Here is a 10003-nt window from a genome sequence, read left to right on the forward strand (position 1 = left end):
GGGGGATTAGTTCAAACCCTATCAAAATAAGAGAGAGAAAAACGTTGACTGTATTAATTAAAATATTCATTACTATAGTATTTAGGTATGAGAATTGTAATAATAATCCCAAGAAACGAAAATAATTATTTAAAAAGACAACATATATGGATGATTGTTACAGCGAGGCGCACAGCATTATGGGTATGCAAATGAGAACAGTCTAGTTGTGATTAGCTGTGTAGTGAGTAATAACTTTACTGAAGCTTTACAGAGCATGATATAGCAACAAATAAAATTCTGATGTATAAAGTGCAAACCTGTTTCAGATAAGAGAGAGAAAAACTTAGTCTATATAATTACAGAATAACTTATTAGTAAATGATTCTTTTCTTTACAAGGATGAGTGAGATATATTATTTACTGCACAACAGATTCACCAGGAACCTCTCAAGCTTCGTTAGTTTTGTCATTTCAGCCTCACGTTATTTTATGCTGCTGATTTTCTGTGGTACTTTAGTAACAATCTTGTTTATTTTATCAGCTCACATCTCATTAGTTTTGTTCATTATTCAAATATTTTATTAGTGTTTGTAACTGTGTTACTGAGCTGTAAAACTATTTACCTAATATCTTATAGAGTAACATTGTAGATAACACTGTTACTCAATTAACAATTCAGCTGAATGATAATCTGTAAGTTTTGTGACTGGTTAGAGAAATAAATATTACACTTTATAGAAAGGCAGAGAAGAGCATAAATCATTATTAATCTTATTCTTCTATATTTTAATTTAAAGGGACAGTTTAGTCAAAATTAAACTTTCATTATTCAGATAGGACTTGTAGTTATAATCAACTTTCCAATTTATTTTTATCATCAAATTTGCTTTGTTTTCTTGGTATTCTTAGTTAAAACTAAACCTAGGTAGGCTCATATCCTAATTTCTAAGCCCTTGAAGGCTGACTCTTATCACATGCTTTTTTAATTGCTTTTCACAACAAGAGACTGTTAGTTCATGGGGGCCATATAGATAACGCTGTGTTCCCGCCCAGGGAGTTATTTTAGAGTTAGCACAACACATTACTAAATGCAATAGATATTAAATACAAAGTCATGTGATCAGGCGGCTGTCAGAAGATGCTTAGATACAAGGTAATCACAGAGAGTAAACGTATATTAATATAACTGTGTTGGTTATGCATAATTGAAGAATGAGTTATTAAGAGATTATCTTTCTTTTATAACAATCAATATTCTATTGTAGACTGTCTCTTCACAACGTAGCTCTGCACGTATCTAACAATTATTAACAACTCATGGTTGATTCGCTCCTTGGAACTCTTTAATATAAAGAAAAAGATTTATTTGATCTGAAGTGAAACTGTAGATCTTATAATATTACAAATGAAAAGGGGGGATTAGTTTAAACCTTTTTAACTTAAAAGAGAGAAAGACATTCACTGTATTATATAAAACTAGTCCTAAAGCCCCTTCACACGGGCCATTTTTTGCAGTACAGCGGTTCCACCCCTTGCTCTCTCTCTCCCCCTCTCTTTTGTGCTCTCTCCCCTCTCTTTTGTGCTCTCTCTCCCTCTCTTTTGCGCTCTCTCATGCTCCACCTCTCTTTTTCTCCCTCTCTCTCCCCCTCTCTTTTGCTCTCTCCCCTCTCTTTTGTGCTCTCTCTCCATCTCTTTTGCGCTCTCTCTTGCTCCACCTCTCTTTTGCTCTCTCTTTCCCCCCTCTTTTTTGCTCTCTCTCTCTCCCCCTCTCTTTTGCACTCTCTCTCCCCCTCTCTTTTACGCTCTCTCTCTCCCCCCTCTCTTTTGCTCTCTCTCCCCCCTCTTTTGTGCACTCTATCTCCCCCTCTCTTTTGCGCTCTCTCCCCTCTCTTTTGCGCGCTCTCTCTCCCCCTCTCTTTTGCGCTCTCTCACCCCCTCTCTTTTGCACTCTCTCCCCCTCTCATTTGCGCTTTCTCTCTTCCCCCTCTCTTTTACGTTCTCTCTCCCCCTCTCTTTTGCGCTCTCTCTCTCCCCCCTCTCTTTTGCCTCTGTCTCTCTCCCCTTTTTTTGCTCTCTCTCTCTCTCTCTTTTGCTCTCTCTCCTCCCTCTCTTTTGCTCTCTCTCTCCCCCTCTCTCCCCCTCTCTTTTGCTCTGTCTGTCTCCCCTCTCTTTTGCTCTCTCTCTCCATCCCTCTTTTTTGCTCTCTCTCCCACTCTCGATTGCTCTCTCTCCCTCTCTCTTTTGCTCTCTCTCCCCCCTCTCTTTTTCTCTCTCTCCCCCTCTCTATTGCTCCCTCCCTCTTTTGCTCTCTCTCCCCCCCTCTCTTTTTCTCACTCTTTCCTCTATTTTGCTCTTTCCCCCTCTCTTTTGCTGTTTCCTGTCTCTTTTGCTCTCTCTCCATCCCTCTATTTTGCTCTCCCCCCTCTCTTTTGCTCTCTCTCCATCCCTCTATTTTGCTCTACCCCCTCTCTTTTGCTCTCTTTCCATCCCTCTATTTTGCTTTCCCCCCTCTCTTTTGCTCTCTCCCCCTGTCCTCTTTTGCTCTCTCCCCCCCCCCTCTCTTTTGCTCTCTCTTCCCCTCTCTTTTGCTCTCTCTCTTTCCCCCTCTGTTTTTCTCTTTCCCCCTCTCTCTCCCTCCTCTCTTTTTCTCTCTCTTCCCTCTCTTTTGCTCTTTCCCCTCTCTTAAGCTCTTTCCTATCTCTTGTTGTCTCTCCCCTCTCTTTCTCTCCCCTCTCTCTCACGCCAGCCACGCCCACTTTCCCCCCACCTCCACAAACAGCATGTCAGGTAAGGCCAGGTGTGTTTGTCCTTGTGCTGTCCTTGTGCTGTCTCTACTGCGCATGACAGCTTCGGACAAACACACTTGGCTTTTTATATTATAGGATATGTATAACTATTTATCTATGGAAATTGTAACAAATAAAGAAATAAATAAAACAAATCCCAAGAAATGCAATTAATTATTTAAAAAGTCAATATATTTGGATGATTGTTACAGCAAGGCAGACAGAACTATGGGTATACAAATGAGAGCAGTCTAGCTGTTATTAGCCTTTTGGTGAGTGCTAGCTTTATTAATGTTTTCAAATGTGTTACTGAACTGCAAAACCATTTACCTGATATCTTATTAGGCAAATTCTTGTTCTTTCATTGCTGGTGTTTGTTCCTCTCTGAGAAGTATTAGACAACATGCTCAGCACTAGTAAATCTGTTAGTTAGAGGAGAAAATGTCAGGATATATTTTACCAAACTCTATTGATTGGATCGGAAAACAATTGTCCCCTCTCTAAACAGTTATAAAGTTGTAAGTGATAAATTAAATCCAGATTAACTTTTACCCAAATAACTTACTATTTAACCCTTTCATGACAGGGTCATTTTGTCTACATCGGAACAATGTTCCAATATAGACAAATTGAAATCCTGCGATTGTGCACGTGATCGCAAGATCACAATGGTGGGATTGGGTCAGGGGCCCGTCCCTATGAAGCTAGGCACGCCCTCCAGACCGAAATCCCGTCCAGGAAGCGCCGTAGGCTTCAGGACAGCCAAATGGCTCAGACATTCTATTGCATCCTAACGGCGTTAAATGCCGGCGTGGTTAGGGCAGAATAGAACGCCTCAACGGCGTTTAAAGGTTAAATTAGTACCACCATCGGTTTCATATTATTTATTTTCCATGTTTCCTTAAATTCTCCTCCAGCATCTCCAGCACTAAATAGCAACTACACTCTCATCTTCAGTACAGAAAGGGACAGTTTACTCAAAAAAAATGTCTTCCCTTTAATTTGTTCCCAATAATCCACTTTACCTGCTGGAGTGTGTTAAATTGTTTACAAGTATTTCATTTACCCTTATATTGGAATCTGAAAAAATGTATTTAGCCTGTGGTATCCCCACCTATCTTGAAAGCTTTTGGCCTTAACACAGCCAGCCGAAGAAATTACACTCCCAGTGGGGTATAGAAGAGATAAGGTAATAAAATGTTAATTTTCCATTGTTCTCTCCGAGTATTGGTAATTGGTTTACAGACAGATATAAGTTAAAGAAGCATGTATATCAGTGGCATATTAAGGTTTTGTGCTGCCCTAGGCACTACAAATTCTGCTGCCCCTAAGACCCCCCCCCCCCCCCCCCCCAGTTTTAGGCATATTTTAGCCATCATATTTTTTCTCAAAATAAAACATAACTTTCCCCTTCTCCCAAATTAAATGTTCACCTGGGCTTTACCTTGCTGCCAGTACATGCTCCAAAAACAGTATATATATGTGTGTGTGTATTGCAGTATATATATATATATATATATATATATATATACACATACATATACATACTGCAATACACACACACATATATATATATATATATATATATATATATATATATATATATATACATACTGCAATACATACACACACATATATATACATACTGCCATACACACACACACACACACACATATATATATATATATATATATATATATATATATATATATATATATATATATATACATACTGCAATACACACACACACATACATATACATACTGCAATACACACACACACATATATATATATATATATATATATATATATATACACATACTGCAATACACACACACACATATATATACATACTGCAATACACACACACACATACATATACATACTGCAATACACACACACACATATATATATATATATATATATATATATACATACTGCAATACACACACACACATATATATATATATACATATATATATATATACATACTGCAATACACACACACACACACATATATATACATACTGCAATACACACACACACACACACACATATATATATATATATATATATATATATATATATATATATACATACTGCAATACACACACATATATTTCTATACATATATTATACTGCTACACTTTTTGCCTCTCTGAAATAAAATGCCACTATATTTACCTTGTGTCCTGCACTCTTGTGCCATAAAATACAATTTGTCTATAATATAGTGTATATATGAAATAAGTGACTATGTAGTTTTACCAAGTCTTTAGTGTCACATCATATTTGTCAATGAGGACCCTTTCTTAATTAACATTTAATTACACATCCAGCTCTTCTATTTATACTAAAGAATTATTAAGCAAAGCTTTTACAATAAAATAAGGATATAGGAGGTGAATTTAAACATTTGCAGGAATAGACATCTTTTTAAACACCATAAAAGCAGCAGACATTATCAGGGGTAGGCAGCCAGCTCAGAAGGATCCTTTCATATAATATAATAAATACACAGGGGACCAGGGGATTAGTAGCCAGACTAGCCAGTGCAGTAGCTACAGTAATTAGCAAAAAGTAGTCTAAAGTTTTTCTCAATCCGGATCCCTTGGCCACAGTGCAGCTCTCAGGATCAGTCATTCATACCTATTACATTCCTATTACACAATTCCTTTGTGTAGTGAATTGATGATCTCCATGCGGTCCTCAGCCTTGATAACGATCTCTGAAACAAACAAGAGAACGGTTCTGCATGTGATCCCAGATCGCACTAACGGCAAACATTCTACTCACTGTAGAGACAAAGAGAGTGAGAGAGAGAGACAGAGAGAGACAGAGAGAGAGAGACAGAGAGAGAGAGACAGAGAGAGAGGCACAGAGAGAGAGACTGAGAGAGGCTATAACGTAGCAGGAGAAGCTATTACAGGTCAGTCAGAGCACAGAGAGACATTGGCATACAATCTTTTTGGAGATAATACAGGATTATAAATTTGACGATGAAAACAAGATGCTGCTGAACTTCTAAGCTACAGGCTGTGAGAATTAAGGTAACTTTCTGAATTTTTACTGGATATAATACAATACAATTCTACTTCTACTTGGAAAACCTAGAATCTACTCATAGAGAAAGTAAAAATCTCAACTAAATACTACTACCATCTCTATACCCTGGGACAAGAGAAACATCACATCCTTTTAATGCATGGAAATGAGTCTTCTACTACTTAGAATGCAAATTAAATACTAACAAGATCTAAAGGTTACCGGAATACAATACTTTTGGATATTATAGCTGGTTTATATCACTTTTACTTTGGATTAAGCAAATATATATATTGAATATCTAAGCAATAATACTGCACAGAAAATGAACAGCAAGACCCTGGATTACCTTGTACCAAATGGCCAGGAATGCTACAAAGTTATACACCCAGAGAACCTCAAAACTGGAGCAGCCCAAAAAGAATTTAAAGAAAACATCCTCATCAACAACCCTGAACTACTTATCGCTGATTATTCTTATAGAGACCAAAAAAAAGCACAAAACCGATGTATTATTTCATACCAAGCAAAAAGATTCCTGGGACCAAACCTTATGGGAAAACTTTATTAACATTCAAAAAAAGGGAAATGGGAATGGAAGACAGATAATTGTATACGATGGAGAAGACTGTGAAAATACGCTTTATACAATAAATATATATAATAACGGCACAGTAATGATACAAGGAAGCAAATCCTGCCTGGATTTATTTGAAACACAGTTTAAAACACTGAAACAGAAAAGCTTGGTGAATATAGAACTCGCTAATAGGGAAGAAGAACTAAATAAAACCTCATCAGATATTGTATCAACAGAAAATACAAGGGTATCACAGACAAACAGAATAAAACAGTGAAACACTCACCCATAACTGACAAAGCTCTAAGGGACTGTTTGGCCTCAATAGAAAGAGACTTTGCAGAGTTCCGTGAATCAACAAAAAAGGACCTTGCACAAAAAGATCACTTAGAATGCGTAAAGCAAGAGCTCATGACCATCAAGCAGGAGCACAAACAGGAAATCCAGGAAATCAGATCACAAATCTCTGATCTAATTATTGACAATGAAAGATTAAAATGTGATCTCAAGAAATCCAAGGAAGAACTGAAACGCCATCAGGAAAATCATCCAAACAACCAATACATAGCTCCACATAGACCAACAACAAATCTTCAATGGAACAAAATAGTACATAACCCAGTGACAGTGACCTTGGGAGAAACAAAGCAGAAAAACCACAAGCAGGGACCCAGTCTGCTCAAGAGAAAACACCCAAAGACCAGACACAGCCCCCTGCCAAGCAACAACAGACTACAGCCCAGGTCAGAGGAGAAAACCAAGCAGAGCAGTTGGCTAGTGTGCTGGGGGCCACTAAGGAAATCCCTGAGAAACCACTACAGAATCTTACAAAAAATAAACCAGAAGAGCACACAAGGCAAACCCCTGAAACAGATGTTCTCATCTTAATGGACTCAAATATATACCTAGATAGAAAGTGCCTCTTCCCTGGTAAGAAAGTTCTCCAGTACAAATATGTAAACATGGAAAACGCAAAAGAGAGAATTCTAAACCCAAATTTTAATAACCCAAAATATATAATCATCCACACTGGCTCAAATGAACTGCAAGATCCAGAGAAATATATTAATGCAATGGAAGACCTGATAACTATCACAAGAAATAAATTCCCATTAACAAAAATCATCCTTTCTAGCCTATTACCAAGGAGTGACATGCACAGTGATATTGTCCAAAACATCAATATGCAACTAAAGGCTTTTGCTCAAACCCCAAACATAATGGTGGCCCAACACCACAACAGTAAAGGGACAGTATACACTCATTTTCATATAACTGCATGTAATAGACACTACTATAAAGAATAAGATGCACAGATACTGATATAAAAATCCAGTATAAAACTGTTTAAAAATTTACTTAGAAGCTGTCAGTTTGGCTCTGTTGAAAAGGTAGCTGGAAAGCCCACTGCAAGTGGCAAATAAGACACTCCCCCCTCCCCCTTCTTTTGCATATGAAAAGACCCTTTACACAAACAGGAGCAAGCTGGAGAAGGTAGCTGACGGTATTCACATAAAACTTTGGGGCTTGGTTAGGAGTCTGAAAATCAGAGCAATGCTATTTAAAAATAAGCAAAACTATACATTTATTTATTTTTTTAAACTTTATGGGCTATATAAATAGATCATCTACAAGACATTTATGCAAAGAAAAAATGAGTGTATAATGACCCTTTAACTGTACACACCTATATGAGCGAGTACATCTGAACAAACGGGGGTACGTATGTTTGCCAAAAAATCTAAAAGATACAACACTGGAGCGCAACATACTCCCTTCACATTTAGAGACACCCCCCGATAATAACAGGGATAGAACAATACACATTGGAGTGGGTACTCACATACATGGAAAAAAAGTAAAAGATCCTTGATACCCTCAAATGGACGGTACAGGGAGAACCTACAGGCCCCTAATAACAGCCAACACAGTGCCCACTACAGAGACTTCCAAAGAAATGGAAGGCAAAATACGCAGGCAGACTCAGAACTTAGGGAAATTCGAGAACTAATCCATGCACTATATGAAAAGCTTTAAAAACAAACCAGGATATCACAAATGAACTGTAAGAGGGAAAACAAACAACAACAAACAAACCTTAATTCTCACAGCCTGAAAGCTTAATTAGCACACTATAGACTGAACACAAGATGAACAGTCTCACAATTAGCAGCTGGAACATACAAGGGCTCACTTCCTCCACCTTTGGAGACAAAATCAGAGATCCTGATTTTCAACAAAATATAAGAAACCATTATATTATCTTGTTACAGGAGACATGGCAAGATAGAAGCACAGCATCATCTTGCCCTATGGACTATAAAGAGTTTATAATCCCTTCGACAAAAAAGAAGAAAGGAGGGAGACTCTCAGGGGGGTTATTAGTGTGGTACAAAGAGAGTCACAAACCATTTATCACCCCAGTGAAGAGCGGTGCAACACATCTGTGGATACAAATATCAAAGAACCTTGTGCATATATCTCACAATCTCTACCTCTGTACCATATACATTCCACCACGGGAATCACCATATTATGACCCAGAATACTTCAATACACTGCAGGGGGAGATCTCAAACTTTCAAACAAAAGGAAAAATTATGCTAATTGGAGACATGAATGCTTGCACAAGCAATGCAAGGGACTGTACCCCCAGTCAAGGAAATAAACATATATTTGGAAAAAGTATGAATTTTGACACCCTGATGGACACTCAAAGAAACAGCTATGATAAAATAATAAACACACATGGGAAAAAACTCCTTGATGTTTGTAAAAGATTAGGTCTGTACATTGTAAATGGAAGGGTATCTGAAGACAGGCTGGGAAGTTTTACATTTCTGGGGATGATGAATATTCTATAAATATATATTAGTATATTTAGAGATATGAATTATGAAGGTATATATTATGAAAACACTTTGTGTGGCATAAAAATATAGTGTGGATGTTACAGAGTCTACCTGTGCGACTAGTTTAAATCTAATATCCAAGCAACTAAAATGAATCAAATATCAAAGCAATATGTATATCAAAATAAAATTTATTTATCTTAATTAAAATAACAATGAAATATTGTCTACTGATACTATGATATTATGACCGGTCATATATAGTAACAAACTCTATGCTAAAACATAAAAAATAAGCTAAAAATAGCTGACTATTTGTGCAGCTCAGTCTAAAATTATATTGGGATAGTAGCCCTATATGAAAGAGTAAATCCACCTATGGAATCTTGGCTTTTATAACAGTGAAAGTTCCGTTTGGGAAAGAGGTAGATATCAAACTACCTAGGGATGAAGTATTATTATGGCTCCGTTATAGGAGTAAACAGGTGTTAAAAGTCCCGTATGGAGATATTGAAAGTTCCGAAATTGGCAGTTTCTGTGAAAATAAGTTGATACCTTCTTTTAGGAATAACTTACTGACAACCACGCTGCAGGACCGCTACACCTCTATGGTGCCTACCTGCTCTTTAGTCGAGCTGAATCCTCCGTCAGGGTATGGCACAGGTGTACGGCGCGGCTCACTACAGCTGGTGACGTCAGGAACGCTGGATGCGTGTCGAATGTAGGTCCGGTCTCGATGAAAAAACTCTGCGCAGAGT

Source organism: Bombina bombina, unplaced genomic scaffold, assembly GCF_027579735.1.
Source record: "Bombina bombina isolate aBomBom1 unplaced genomic scaffold, aBomBom1.pri scaffold_1077, whole genome shotgun sequence".
In the NCBI taxonomy this organism is placed as follows: Eukaryota; Metazoa; Chordata; class Amphibia; order Anura; family Bombinatoridae; genus Bombina; species Bombina bombina.